The following is a 15588-nucleotide window of genomic DNA, read 5'->3' on the forward strand; positions in this document are numbered from 1 at the left end:
GACTTTCCAGAGACACCGAAAGCAAAAAGTGTGGGGCAGAGAATGGAAAGAACAGTAATACAGTGATACATGGTTTCTAGAATTAATCGTTGAATATAAAGACTTACCAGTGACACCGTTGGCAGCGAATGTGGGGAAGAGAACGTCATGAACAGTCATACGGTGAAACGTGGTTTATAGAATTAGTAGCTGGATATTGGAACTTACCAGAGACAGCGACAGCAGCGAGGATGAGGTAGTAAATTACTTCTATACCCAGAATCGCATAATATATCCGATCCTCTAATGATCATATTCAGAAAGGTATTGAATAGTCCAGAATGGATTGCTCCAATCTAGAAGATTCCGAACAGTTGTTGGAACATTCCAATCTATTGTTTTCAGAATGTGACCCATTGTTGTAACATTCCAATCAATTGTTCTCAGATTCTGACCCATTGTTGTAACATTCCAATCTATTGTTCTCAGATTCTGACCCATTGTTGTAACATTCCAATCTATTGTTCTCAGATTCTGACCCATTGTTGTAACATTCCAATCTATTGTTCTCCGATTCTGACCCATTGTTGTAACATTCCAATCCATTGTTCTCAGATTTCGATCTATTCTTTTCCTCTGTATAGAGCCACTGATTCCTTTTAATGCCGAAGGTGCTGGTTCCACTCACACTATGCGATAACACGTTGACAGTTCGTTTATTTATCGCGGAGGGAAACAGTCCAGTGACAAAATGAGGGCCCATGGAGTCTGAGAGTAATTACAGTCACTGAACAAACAAATTCAGTTAACAACTTTAAATCCAACAGTTTTAATATCACAACATATATTTAACCAAATATCACACCGATGGAAAGCCCAAAGCCCAGTATATTAACATAAGAACATAAGAAATTGGAGCAGGAGTAGGCCAATCGGCCCCTCGAGCCTGCTCCGCCATTTAATAAGATCATGGCTGATCTGATCCCAACCACAAATCTAAAGAACACAAGAAGTCGGAGCAGGACCCGGCCACATAGCCCCTGGGCCCTCTCCGCCACCCACAGGGCATTGACCGATCCGAACTCAGCTTCATGTCCAATTTCCTGCCCGCTCCCCATAACCCCTAATTCCCTTTACTTCGAGGAAACTGTCTATTTCTGTTTTAAATTTATCTAATGATGTAGCTTCCACAGCTTCCTGGGGCAGCATATTCCACAGACCTACCACCCTCTGAGTGAAGAAGTTTCTCCTCATCTCAGTTTTGAAAGAGCAGCCCCTTATTCTAAGATTATGCCCCCTAGTTCTAGTTTCACCCATCTTTGGGAACATCCTTACTGCATCCACCCGATCAAGACCCCTCACAATCTTATATGTTTCAATAAGATCGCCTCTCATTCTTCTGAACTCCAATGAGTAGAGTCCCAATCTACTCAACCTCTCCTCATATGTGCGCCCCCTCATCCCCGGGATTAACCGAGTGAACCTTCTTTGTACTGCCTCGAGAGCAAGTATGTCTTTTCTTAAGTATGGAGACCAAAACTGTATGCAGTATTCCAGGTGCGGTCTCACCAATACCTTATATAACTGCAGCAATACCTCCCTGTTTTTATATTCTATCCCCCTAGCAATAAAAGCCAACATTCCGTTGGCTTTCTTGATCACCTGCTGCACCTGCATACCAACTTTTTGATTTTCTTGCACTAGGACCCCCAGATCCCTTTGTACTGCAGTACTTTCCAGTCTCTCGCCATTAAGAAAATAACTTGCTCTCTGATTTTTCCTGCCAAAGTGCATAACCTCACATTTTCCAATATTATATTGCATCTGCCAAATCTCCGCCCACTCACCCAGCCTGTCTATATCCCCTTGCAGGTTTTTTATGTCCTCCTCACTCACTACTTTCCCTCCCATCTTTGTATCATCTGCAAATTTTGATATGTTGCACTCGGTCCCCTCCTCCAAATCGTTAATATAGATTGTAAAGAGTTGGGGACCCAGCACCGACCCCTGTGGAACACCACTGGTTACTGGTTGCCAGTCCGAAAATGAACCATTTATCCCAACTCTCTGCTTCCTGTTTGATAACCAATCCTCCACCCATGCCAGAATATTACCCCCAATCCCGTGATTTTTTATCTTAAGTAATAATCTTTCATGTGGCACCTTGTCGAATGCCTTCTGGAAGTCTAAATACACTACGTCCACTGGTTCCCCTTTATCCACCCTATACGTTATATCCTCGAAGAACTCAAGCAAATTTGTCAGACATGACTTCCCCTTCATGAAGCCATGCTGACTTTGTCCTATTAAATTATGCTTATCTAAATGTTCCGTTACTGTCTCCTTAATAATAGACTCCAAAATTTTACCCACCACAGATGTTAAGCTAACTGGCCTATAATTTCCAGCCTTCTGCCTACTACCCTTTTTAAATAACGGTGTTACATTAGCAGTTTTCCAATCTGCCGGGACCTCTCCTGAGTCCAGGGAATTTTGGAAAACTATCACCAAAGCATCCACAATCCCTACTGCCACTTCCCTCAAGACCCTAGGATGGAAGCCATCAGGTCCAGGGGATTTATCCGCCTTGAGTCCCATTATTTTACTGAGTACCATCTCCTGAGTGATTTTAATCGTATTTAGCTCCTCCCCCCCGAGAGTCCCCTGTTTGTCCAGTGTTGGGATATTCTTAGTGTCCTCTACTGTAAAGACTGAAACAAAATATTTGTTCAGCATTTTTGCCATCTCCATGTTTCCCACCATTAATTTCCCGGTCTCATCCTCTAAGGGACCTATGTTTGCCTTAGCCACCCTTTTTCTTTTTATATAACTATAGAAACTCTTGCTATCTGTTTTTATATTTTTTGCTAATTTCTTTTCATAATCTAACTTCCCTTTCTTAATCAATCCTTTAGTTACTTTTTGCTGTCTTTTGAAGAATTCCCAATCTTCTATCCTCCCACTAAGTTTGGCTACCTTATATGTCCTTGTTTTTAGTCGGATACTATCCTTGATTTCTTTACTTAGCCACGGGTGGCTGTCATTTCTTTTACACCCTTTTTTCCTCAGTGGAATATATTTATTTTGAAAGTTGTAAAATAACTCCCTAAATGAACACCACTGCTCATGTACCGTCTTACCCTTTAATCTATTTTCCCAGTCCACTTTAATCAATTCCGCTCTCATACCATCATAGTCTCCTTTATTCAAGCTCAGTACGCTTGTTTGAGAATCAACCTTCTCACCCTCTAATTGGATATGGAATTCAACCATGTTGTGGTCGCTCGTTCCAAGGGGATCCTTAACTAGGACATTATTAATTAATCCTGACTCATTACACAGGACCAGGTCCAAGGTTGCCTGCCCCCTTGTAGGATCAGTTACATACTGCTCAAGAAATCCATCCCTGATGCACTCAATGAACTCGTCCTCAAGGCTGCTCTGCCCAATTTGATTTGTCCAGTTAATATGATAATTAAAATCCCCCATAATTATGGCTGTTCCCTTATTACATGCCCCGACTATCTCCTGATTAATACTTCTTCCAGCAGAGTTGCAACTATTAGGAGGCCTATATACTACGCCCACTAATGTTTTTTTTCCCTTATTATTCCTTATCTCCACCCAAACTGTTTCATTATCTTGATGCTTTGTCCCAATATCATTTCTCTGTATTACAGTGATTCCTTCCTTTATTAACATAGCCACCCCACCTCCCCTTCCTTCCTGCCTGTCCTTCCTGATTGTTAAATACCCTGGCATATTTAATTCCCAGTCGTTGTCACCCTGCAGCCATGTTTCTGTAATGGCCACAAGATCATACCCATACGTAGTTATTTGTGCCGTTAACTCGTCCATTTTATTACGAATGCTACGTGCATTCAGATAAAGAACTTTCAAATCTGTTTTGTGACGCTTAGTTCCTGCTTTTTCCTTTTTTAACACTTTACCTATTACTCCATACCTTCTGTCCCTTCCTGTTACGCTTTCCTCTCTCTCCCTGCTCAGGTTCCCAACCCCCTGCCACTTTAGTTTAAACCCTCCCCAACAGCACTAGCAAACACTCCTCCTAGGACAGCGGTCCCGGCCCTGCCCAGGTGCAGACCGTCCGGTTTGTACTGGTCCCACCTCCCCCAGAACCGTTTCCAGTGTCCCAGGAATTTGAATCCCTCCCCCTTGCACCATTCCTCTAGCCACGTATTCATTTGAAATATCCTCCTATTTCTACTCTGACTAGCACGTGGCACTGGCAGCAATCCTGAGATTACTACCTTTGAGGTCCTATTTTTTAATTTACCTCCTAACTCCCTATATTCTGCTTTTAGGACCTCATCCCCTTTTTTACCTCTATCGTTGGTGCCTATGTGCACCACGACAGCTGGCTGTTCGCCCTCCCCCTCCAAAATGTTCTGTAGCCGCTCCGAGACATCCTTGATCCTTGCACCAGGGAGGCAACACACCATCCTGGAGTCTCGGTTGCGGCCGCAGAAACGCCTGTCTATTCCCCTTACAATTGAGTCCCCTATCACTATAGCTCTGCCACTCTTTTTCCTCCCAGCCTGTGCAGCAGAGCTACCCGTGGTGCCAGGAAGTTGGCTGCTGCTGCCTTCCCCTGATAAGTCATCCCCCCCAACAGCATCCAAAGTGGCATATCTGTTTGAGAGGGGGATGGCCACAGGGGACCCCTGCACTACCTGCCTGCATCTCTTACTCTTCCTGGTGGTCACCCATTCACTTCCTGCCTGTATACCCTTTACCTGCGGTGTGACCAACTCGCTAAACGTGCTATCCACGAGTTTCTCTGCATCGCGGATGCTCCACAGTGAGTCCACCCGCAGCTCCAGCTCCGAGATACGATCGGTCAGTAGCTGCAGGTGGACACACTTCCCGCACACATGGTCGGCAGGGACACTGGTAGTGTCCATGACTTCCCACATCTTGCAGGAGGAGCATATCACGGGTGCGAGGTCTGCTGCCATGACTTGCCTTAGCTGAGTTACCCCTTTTAAATTACGTTGAATAGATATTATGTAATAGATATTTGTAAGAACACAAACTAAGAGATCCACAGTCTGACAGCATTTATGTGAAGGGGGAGCAGCTTCATTTACAGATTGCAAATTATTTTTAAGTGGAATCCGTTAATTTCAGAGAGTTCTTACCACTTCTCAAGGGTTGGGTTTCAACTCAAAGATGGAAACTGGTCAGTCGGAAACCATTCTGTGAATATTGGTGCAATCTCTGGATGCCCCATCAATATTGGAAAGTCTATGGACCCTCATGTAATTATTGGCGCAGTCTCTGGATCTACCTGAAAATAATGGCACAGTCTTGGATTCTCCCGTAAAAATTCACCCAGTCTATGGATTGACCAGTAAATAATTCTACAGACTACAATAAAGGCTCTGGATACTTTCACAAATATTGGTCCGCTTCTGGATTCCCGAACACAATCTGTGGACTCCCGAAAGGTGTACACCACTTCGTACTCCTGCAAATATTGAATCACCTGCACAGGAACATAGGAGCAGGTGTAGGCCATTCAGCCCCTCGAGCCACTCCGCCATTTCATAAGTTCATGACTGATCTTTGATCAAACTCCATATACTTGCCTTTGGCCCATTTCCCTTAACACCTTTGGTTGGCAAAAAGCTATCTATCTCAGATTTAAAATTGGCCATTGAGCTATCATCAATTACTATTTGCGAAAGTGAGTTCCAAACTTCTACCATCCTTTGTGTGTAGAAGTGTTGTCTAATCTCACTCCTGAAAGGTCTAGCTCGAATTTTTAAACTGTGCCCCCGAGTCCTAGAATCCCCAATTAGCGGAAACAGTTTCTCTGTATCCAACCTATCTTTTCCCCTTAAAATCTTTAACCTTCGATCAGATCACCCCCTAACCTTCTAAACTCTAGGGAATACAACCCCAATTGGTGTAATTTCTCCTCGTAAACTAACCCTTCAAGTCCAGGTATCATTCGAGTAAACCTACGCTGCACTTCCTCCAAGGTCAATATATCCGTCCGAAGGTGCGGTGCTCAGAACTTTTTTAAAACATTCGTTCATTGGATGTGGCCGTCTCTGGCGAGGCCAACATTTATTGCCCATCCCTAAGTGCCCTTTGGAAGGTGTTGGTGAGCCGCCTTCTTGAACCACTGCCGTCCGTGTGGTGAAGTTTCTCCCACAGTGCGTTTGGAAAGGGAGTTCCAGGATTTTGACCCAGGACAATGAAGGAACTGCGATATATTTCCAAGTCGGGATTGTGTTTGACTTGGAGAGGAACGTGCAGGTGGTATTGTTGCCCTATGCGTGTTGCTCTTCTCCTTCTAGGTGGTAGAGGTCGAGGGTTTGGGAGGTGCTGTGAAAGACGTCTTGGCGAATTGCTACTGTGCATCCTGTGGATGGAACGCACTGCAGCCACAGTGCACCGGTGGTGAAGGGAATGAATGTTTAGGGTGGTGGATGGGGTCCCAATCAAGCGGGCTGCTTTGTCTTGGTTGGTGTCGAGCTTCTTGAGTCTTGTTGGAGCTGCACTGAACTAGACAAGTGGAGATTATTCCATCACACTCCTGACTTGTGCCTTGTAGATGATGGAAAGAGTTTGTGGAGTCAGGAGGTGAGTCACTCGCCGCAGAATACCCAACCTCTGACCTGCTCTTGTAGCCACAGTATTTATGTGGCTGGTCCAGCTAAGTTTCTGGTAAAAGTTACCATTGAATTTGCTTCAATCACACTTTCGGGCAGTGCATTGCAGATCATTATAACTTACTGTCTAAAAAATGTCTCCTCATCTCTTTGGCCAATTATCTTAAACCTCTGTCTTCTTGTTCCGAGCCATCCTGACAGTGTTAGCACTTGGTCACTATTTACTCTATCAAACACTCAAATAAGTTTCTGGTCAAAAGAAATATATTAATGATTTTAACTTAAATATATGGAGCATGATAAAGACGTTTTCAGATGATACAAAAATCGGCCGTGTGGTTGATAATGAGGAGGAAAGCTGTAGACTGCAGGAAGCTATCAATGGATTGGTCAGGTGGACAAAAAAAGTGGCAAGTGGATGGGGGAGAGACGGGTAGGGAGAGACGGGTTATTTTGAGACGGATGGGTAGAGACACATGGGTGTTAGATAGATGGGGAGAGATGGATGGGAAGAGGCGGATGGAGTTGAGAAGGATGGAGTTGAGCCGGATGTGGGTGAGGCGTGTGGTGGAGAGACAGTTGGGGTGAGATGGATGGGGAGAAGCAGATGGAGAGAGACGGCTGAAAAGAGAAAGATGGGGAATGGATGAACGTGGGTGGACGGATAGGGAGAGATGGATGAGAAGAGAAAAATGGGGAGAGACGAAGGTGGAAGGACGGATGGGAGAGGCGGGTGGACAGAAACGGTTGGGGGAGAGATGGATGAAGGAGAGATGGGTGAGGAAAGGCGGATGGAGAGACAAGTAGAGGGAGAGACGGGTGGAGCGAGATGGATGCGGTGAAATGGATGGAGAGACACGAATGGTGAGTGACGGATAGGAGAGATGGATGAGGGAGAGACTTATTGGGAAAGACCAATGGGGAAAGATGGATGGGAGAGGCGGGTAGGTGTTAGGAGGATGGGGAGAGATGGATTGAGAGAGACGGGTGCGGGTGAGCCAGATGAAGGGAGACAGATGGGGGAGAGACTGATGGGAGAGACGGATTGGAGGTAGATGGATGGGGAGAGACGGATCGGTAGATGGATGGGAAGAGACAGATGGGGATAGACGGAAGGAGAGAGATGGATGTGGAGAGATTGATTTGGGTGAGATCGATGGTGGAGTTGCGGATGTGGAGAGATGGATGGGGGAGATGTGGATGGGAGGGATGGATTGGGGTGAGAAGGATTGGGAAGAGATGGATGGGGAGGGAAGGATCCGGAGAAACAGATAGGGAGTAACGGATGGGGGACAGACGGATGGGTGACAAACGTTAGGGGTAGAGACGGATGGACTAGAGATGGATGGGGTGAAAGGATACAGAGGAGATTGACCAGAATCGAACCAGTGTTGAGGGACTTGAGTTAAGTGGGGAGACTGGAGAAGCTGGAATTGTTCTCCTTAGAGCAGAGAACGTTAAGTGAAGATTCAATAGAGGTGTTCAAAATATTTGGGGTTTTGAAAGAGTAAATGGTGAGCAAGTATTAACACTGTCAGGAGGACCAGAAGCCAGAGGACACAGGTGTAAGATAATTGGCAAAAGAACCAGAGGAGAGATGAGGAGACATTTTTTTACACTGTGAGTTATAATGATCTGGAATGCACTGCCAGAAAGGGTGGTTGAAGCAAATTCAACAGTAACTTTTAAAAGGGAATTGGACATATACTTGATGAGGAAAAAAATGCAGGGCTAAGAGGAAAGAGCTGTGGATTGGGATTAATTGCTTATGTTGGCTAAAGGCTGCAGAAACCTATTGATCTTAATTCGAAGTTCAAACAAAGACACTGACTTTTGAACTGAGGTGACCTGGAGTTCAGTCACTGGTCTGAACTGGCCAGAACCGGTTTGAATTCGTTCCGCTTCTTACAGGGACAAAGGAACTGTGATGAGACACCAGTCCTTATTTAGAAAAGGAGTATGAGGTGATGCTGCCTCGGCCCTTGGAACAGAGCCAATCTGGGGATGACATCGATCACTCCAGCAACTTTGAGCCAACCGGAGAAGACAGCATCATTCGAAAAGACAGGCTTGGAGTTAAAACTGAAGAATTGCTGGCTTGGTCCCAGTGTGTGTTTTTGAGGGAGACTCCGGAGACCAACCCTCGTGGAAGTGGGAACCCGACGTCAGGGACGTAGAGAGTACGTCAGGGACGTAGAGACGACGTCGGGAGTGAGAAAGAGAATTGCCTGGCCAGCAGTATCTCTCCTTTCCGGGTAATATAATATCCTTTCTATTCTATGACCACTCGGGGAGTGTTCGTCAGAAAAACCTAGTGGGTGTGCGTTTAAATCCGAATACTCAGGGATGTGTTAGTCAGCTAGTGGGTGTGCGTTTAAATCCTAATACTCAGGGTGTGTTAGTCAGCTAGTGGGTGTGCGTTTAAATCCCAGTTTGAGTATAAAACTGTATAACCTGCTGTAAACTGCATGCCTATATCTAACTAGACGTATAGGCGGTATGCACATGATCTAATAACGTTAATAAAGCGAACTGAGAATTAAAAGAGAATTGACTCTTCCTCTGTGTACTAAGCCAAAACCGTTAACCGGTGACTTCCGGTCAACATCATTGGCGTCCCTGGGTGGGCTCGAGGATAAATCTCTCGGTTGCGTCAGTGGGAGCCTCGAGGCGAACCGAATTTGGCAAAGTATACAGAGAACAGGAGTTTGGGTTAATTCATAGTTAATCACGTAAGATGACGAAGAAAGGGAAATCACCAAGCCCTGGGGACTTGGACTGTTTTGACTGGAAGGGACTCCTTCAAAAATACGTAATAGGGAAGTGGCCGCAATACGGGGAGTATGCGGGTCACATTGGAGACAAGGGAACGTCTGTTGGGGAGGTCCTTTGGAAAATTGCGCAAACAAAGATGTCAGATAGGAAATTTAAAAAGATACAAAAGTCCGTATCGATCGGATGTTTACTTGAGAAATGGATAGAATGCCGACAGCAGGCTAGGAGAGAGAAAGAAGAGACTCAGAAAATCCAAGACGATTTAGAAGCAGAGAATAAAAAACTCCGTGAGGAGATAGCCCGCATTACTGAGAGGGTAACTGATCTACAAGGACAGAGAAGTGCAGATTTGATGCACATGAACCAATATCAGTTACAGTGCGAAAAATTGACTCATGAAAAGAGTAAGAGAGAGGGAGAAGCCCAAGCAGCTAAAGCTGAGGTGGAGAGATGGAAACAACAATGTAGTGATTTAAAAACTGCTATGAATGTGATTCTCAGAGCAGCTCAGGAGAAGAGGAGTAGTACTGGCGATCACACAACGTGTCAGAAACTGATAGGGAGACTGCAAGATCAGCTAGCCGCACAGACAGGCATATTGTGTGCTTTTGCACCCGGGAGAGGTGAAGAAAGTGGTTTATGGGATGTAGATTGGGATGATTTAGCAGACAAGGCGGATAGATACAGCCGCGGTGATAGGGAACCTCCACTCGGGGACACACCGCCAGCATATGCTCCAGAGCCGAAAGAACCGTCTGCCCCAATGGCCCCCCTTGCAACCACCAGAGCACAGATGGGGGAAGATGGTCACGATATGACATATTCCACCCCACTTGGGGTACAGGAACTGAGGGTTATTGCGAAAGATATTGGGACGTGTGCGCCTGGGGATGATCCGAGGGAGTTGTTCCTCGTGGTCAGGCAAAAGAGAGCGATACACGGCTTAGACGATGCTGAGGAAAGGAAATTAATCCTAATGTGCCTACACCCACATATACACTCCGCCCTACCGGAGGAACAAAAGCTTGGTCGAGGCACAAATGAGGCCTTAAAGGACCAGGTATTATTTGTCATGGGCGCTAACAGAGGGGATCCAGTGGAGGCGCTGATGAGATGCTATCAAAGGAAAAGTGAACACCCCACTGTATTTTCGGCCCGCATTTGGGCGGTGTTTCAAGTGGTCTACGGTATATACTGAGATAGGGATAATTTACAGCGGGAGGTTAGGAACCGATGGCTGAGAACACTAGTGTCGCATGGCACTGAGGAGTCGAGGAGGGCACTAGATCAGTTTGACCCCGCTGATGACACACATATGGAAACCTGGATAATTAGGAAGATGGTTAGAGTATGGGAAAGGGAAAAACCCAAACGATCCAAGGAATCCGGGGACAGAGCGATGTCTGTTAAAGATCAGATGATAACCTGGAGAAATGAAGGGAGGGGACCTACTCAGGAGGAACCCCCTCCAGCTTATCAGACAGTGGGATGAGGTAGAGGCAGAGGAAGAGGAAACTTCTCAGGAACGGGGAGAACTCAAGGCGAGGTGTCCAAATGCTCTAACTGTGGCCAAGAGGGACACTACGCAAGGGAATGCCCGAACCCGAGACGAGAGAATGCAGGTCGGGGATTAAATCAGAGCCTACCCGTGGAAGGGCCGAATAGACCAAGTCCTCAGTGTGATACGATAGAAATATCACGGAGTTCCGGGTTGTACCCCGAACTGCAATGACGGTCTCAGGCCTCTCCGTTATGGGTGTGTGACGCGCGGTTGGATGAAACGGGGAGACCCCTAGTGAATGGCAGGGTCGGAGGCCGCCCTCTTATTTCCTTTGGGACACAGGGGGATCCTGAACCGCCGTTAACTCCACTCAGATCAATGACATAAATTTTTAACATTCAAAACGAAATTATTCTAGGTGGATTGACAGGGCATTCACAAGTGGGATATGTGAGTGTACCGTTGGAAGTCGGTGTGGGAGTCATAGTGATAGAGCATTCAGTGGTCCTTATTAAATTACCCAGAGAACAAGAACATATATTAGGGAGTGACTATATGGCCAAAGCGGGATTTTGCTTCGACCCTGTTAATTGTATGATTTGGCAAATGCCTTTAGGCATGGGCAGTATAAATCACACACTCGTCCCGGTGGGGGAATATCAGGATAGGATATGCACGATCGGGGAAATGTGGATAGAACCAGGAGAAATGAGTAACGATCGTGAAGTACAACAGATTATTGCACAAAACTCAATAGTCTTTGCCCGACATAAACATGATTGTGGGAAAATGACCGGGAGTGTGTGTATAGAAGGTCAAGACCCAAAACCACAGAAGCAGTATGGTTTCCCAAAGCAAGCAGAAGAAGAGATAGAGAAGGTGATACTGAGTCTGCTGAAGCAAGGGATATTAAGACCAATAGCTTCTACTAATAACGCACCTATTTGGCCAGTAAGGAAACCCGACGGTAGCTGGCGACTAACGATAGACTACAGAGAATTAAATAAAGTCACCCCGCTAACAGCCCCTCCTGTAGTAACTGGCCCAGAGACAGTAATTCGACAAAATGAGGATGCGCAGTGGTTTACAGTTTTGGACATAAGAAACGGTTTTTGCTCTATTTCACTGCATGTCAATATAAATTCGCATTTACTTTCCAAGGACAGCAATATACATGGACCGCCCTGCCGCAATTCCCCATCTATATTTCACCAACGGCTGAGGGAAGGGTTAAAAGGATTCACGAGGCCTGAATGTCTAGTGCAGTATGTCGACGATTTACTCCTACAAACTGAAACCAAGAGGGAACTTTATCAACTGCTAAGTGAATTACTGCAGTTATTACATGACTTGGGATTAAAGATTAAACCTAAAAAAGCACAGATCATGAAACAAAAAGTTACTTACTTGGGAATGATTCTGACGCCGGGACAAAGGGACATTGACAAGCGAAGGGGAGAGACGGTTGGCTGACTCCCTGTTCCGCGGGATGTAAAAGGGTTAAGGTCCTTCTTAGGCTTGGTGGGATATTGCAGGGACCATATTGATGGATTCGCCACAAAGGCGGCCCCGCTGATGGAATTATTAAAAAGGAATGTGGCTTGGGAGTGGAAAACAGAACACACCCAGTCCATGACTGATCTAAAGCAAGCACTAGCTGCCGCGCCTGCTTTAAAAACCCCAAATCCAACTCAACCGTTTTCATTGGAGGTGGCTACCACAGACACCACCCTCTCGGCAGTTCTATTACAGGAGACACAGGGGAAATTACGACCAGTAGCGTACGCCTCAGGTATGCTCTCACCAGTAGAGCAGGGGTATACGGTATGCGAAAGACACTTGCTAGCTGTCGTTTGGGCGGTGCAGCATTTTACTTATATAGTGGGACTAAACCCACTTACAATATTAACAGAACACACCCCAGTAGAGCTACTGTTAGATGGAAAGATTAAGGATGGTTCAGTTCGCCAAAATAGAATCGCTAGATGGACATTGTTGCTGCAAGGGAGAAATATAACCGTAAAGGAGGTAAAAACCACTACTATGTTAGCTGACAACTTAGTTTATCAGGGAGAAAAACATGAGTGTCAATTGATGATAGCAAATGGCCCCAAGGGCCCATTTGTATCAAAACAAAAAGGAGGGGGTAAGACGGGGCCTGAAAGCAAAAAGACAATGGAAACAGGAAAGGAAGAACACTATTTTACAATTTTTGTGGATGGCTCTTCATCAGTGCAGGATGGGGAAAGGAGAATTGGCTGTGGGTTATACATAGAGTTGAGCCCCGGAGAGAGAGTAATGATTAGAATACAACAGCCGACCTCATTCTTGAGTCCAAAGTTTGCCGGTCCCTATGAGATAGTGGACAAATCTAGCCCATCTGTACACAGGATATTAACGGCACCAGATAAGAGTGGCTGGTACCACATTAATCAGCTAAAGTTGGTCGGAGAAAAACAAGACAATCATCATTGGCATGTGCTGCTCGATGATAACGGTGTTCTGAATTCTGAAGGTCAGGGAAATCAAGAACAGGACCAGCTACAGGTCCAAGAGGAGGTGATTGAACACGAATTCGAAACTGTCCGTTCGCATGCAGAGGCGAATCCAGGAAAAAAAACGAAAGAAAAATAAAACAAGAAGGGGGAATAAGTGGGTTAAAAGAAACGGACGGTTAGAATCTGAAACAAATTGGGAACAGGATTTGGACGGTCAGGCTCAGTATATGGAGAGACTGGACTTATGATAGTACCTAAAAGAAACTGTACATTGGAGCAGAAATTGCACTTGTTTATTCCAGGTCCAGCCGAGAATGAAGGGGATGATGCATTTTGTTGCTATCGGATTGATCATCATCAGAACTGCGGTTGAACCTGCCTCGGAGCCGTCACGACGAATGAACGTGCCTGAAGCAGTGTCGACGGCGGAGGGATATCCCGAGACCAGGGACAAATTTGCTCTGCAGAATAAGACAGTCCGAACCAACAAAGGGAAAAGAGAGGATTTAAATTTGTATTATACGGGAGTGGATGGGTCAGCGTGCGCGGGAAAGACTTTGGGGATACCGGAGGGTGCGGCAGTACAGTTTTCATGTAACACAGTTCTAGAGGTGACATTGTCGGTAATCCCAGAGGGAAAAATCATTAATCAATTTGTTGGTCCATTTATGGAGCGACCATCGGGGAGCGCTGATCGAGGTAAAATTATGGTCCACTGGGACCACACCTATGTAAATATTACGTTGGGGCGGTGTTTCATATTCCCCGGCACGGAAGCAATTTGACCTACCCTTTTAAAAGAGTTCATAACGTGGGCAAGTATCATGAGGGTGCTTGGATATCTTTGAGCAGTCCACCATCTCATGCTATTGTAATGGACGGTGCTGAGAAAGGGGTAGATTTGTCAAAATGTCACCAAGGAGGGAATCACTGGGCCTGTCCAGAAGAGATAACGAGACAGAGACTTACTAATTGTGGGTTCAGTACTTATGAAAATTGTTCATTGTCCATTTTGCGGTTAACAACCAGTCCTTTTTACAATATGCCCTTGTGGGACAAACGTATTACATAGCCACAGGCTATGAACTATAATAAAGGATGGAAACAGTGCCCTCTGGAAGAACACAATGTGGCCATTAACAAACTGACCTCAGACCTGGTTGTAGGCGGACAAGTTCTGCCTAAGCCAATAACGAGGATGGTAATAAACGAAAACCTCACAGTCCAACGTACCGATATAGACCAAGATCTGTGGAAATATGTTCCTACCGAACTACCACCCATTCCGCACCTGACTGCAGATTGGACGCAAATAGTGGAGGAAGCCAATGAGATAATTCATCAATGGACTAACCACACTAAAATAATTAAAACTCATGCTGATAAAGCAGATGAACTGTTACGGGACACCGGGTTCTGGGATAAGTTTTGGAATTGGGGATCTAATGTTCAAATACATCCATGGGTCAGGATTTTAACACATGCTGCTGTAGTTGTGATTTAATATGCATTAATACTTGTCATATTCAATGTATATCAGCTTAGAAGGTGGAAAATGAAATTTTGCAACAATTGATTGTTAGTGCTATAATGAAACAGAAGAAGCGATTCTCAATATAAGGACACTGTGTGAAGTATATTTTATACGCTTCTTTTTTATATTTTTTTCTATAATCATATGATATCGCGGATGTAACGTGCCCATTAGGGGACAATGACAACCTCAGGAGTAGTACACAGAAAGGGAGAATAATGATCCAAAGATAAGCATCTTTGGATCAAAAGGGGGGAGATTTTGGCCAGGGGCTGCAGAAAACTACTTAATTCGAAGTGCTAACAAAGACACTGACTTTTGAACTGAGGTGACCTGGAGTTCAGTCACTGGTCTGAACTGGCCAGAACTGGTTTCAATTCGTTCCGCTTCTTAGAGGGACAAAGGAGCTTTGATGAGACACCAGACCTTATTTAGAAAAGGAGTATTGAGGTGATGCCACATCGCCACTTGGAACAGAGCCAATCAGGGGATGACACCGACCACTCCAGCAACTTTAAGCCAACCGGAGAAGACAGCATCATTCGAAAAGACAGACTTGGGAATAAAACTGAAGAATTTCAGGCTTGGTGCCAGTGTAAGTGTGTTTTTGAGGGAGATTCCGGAGACTTACCATCGTGGAAGTCGGGACCCTACGTC

The sequence above is a fragment of the Heptranchias perlo genome, unplaced genomic scaffold (assembly GCF_035084215.1).
Source record: "Heptranchias perlo isolate sHepPer1 unplaced genomic scaffold, sHepPer1.hap1 HAP1_SCAFFOLD_44, whole genome shotgun sequence".
NCBI lineage: Eukaryota > Metazoa > Chordata > Chondrichthyes > Hexanchiformes > Hexanchidae > Heptranchias > Heptranchias perlo.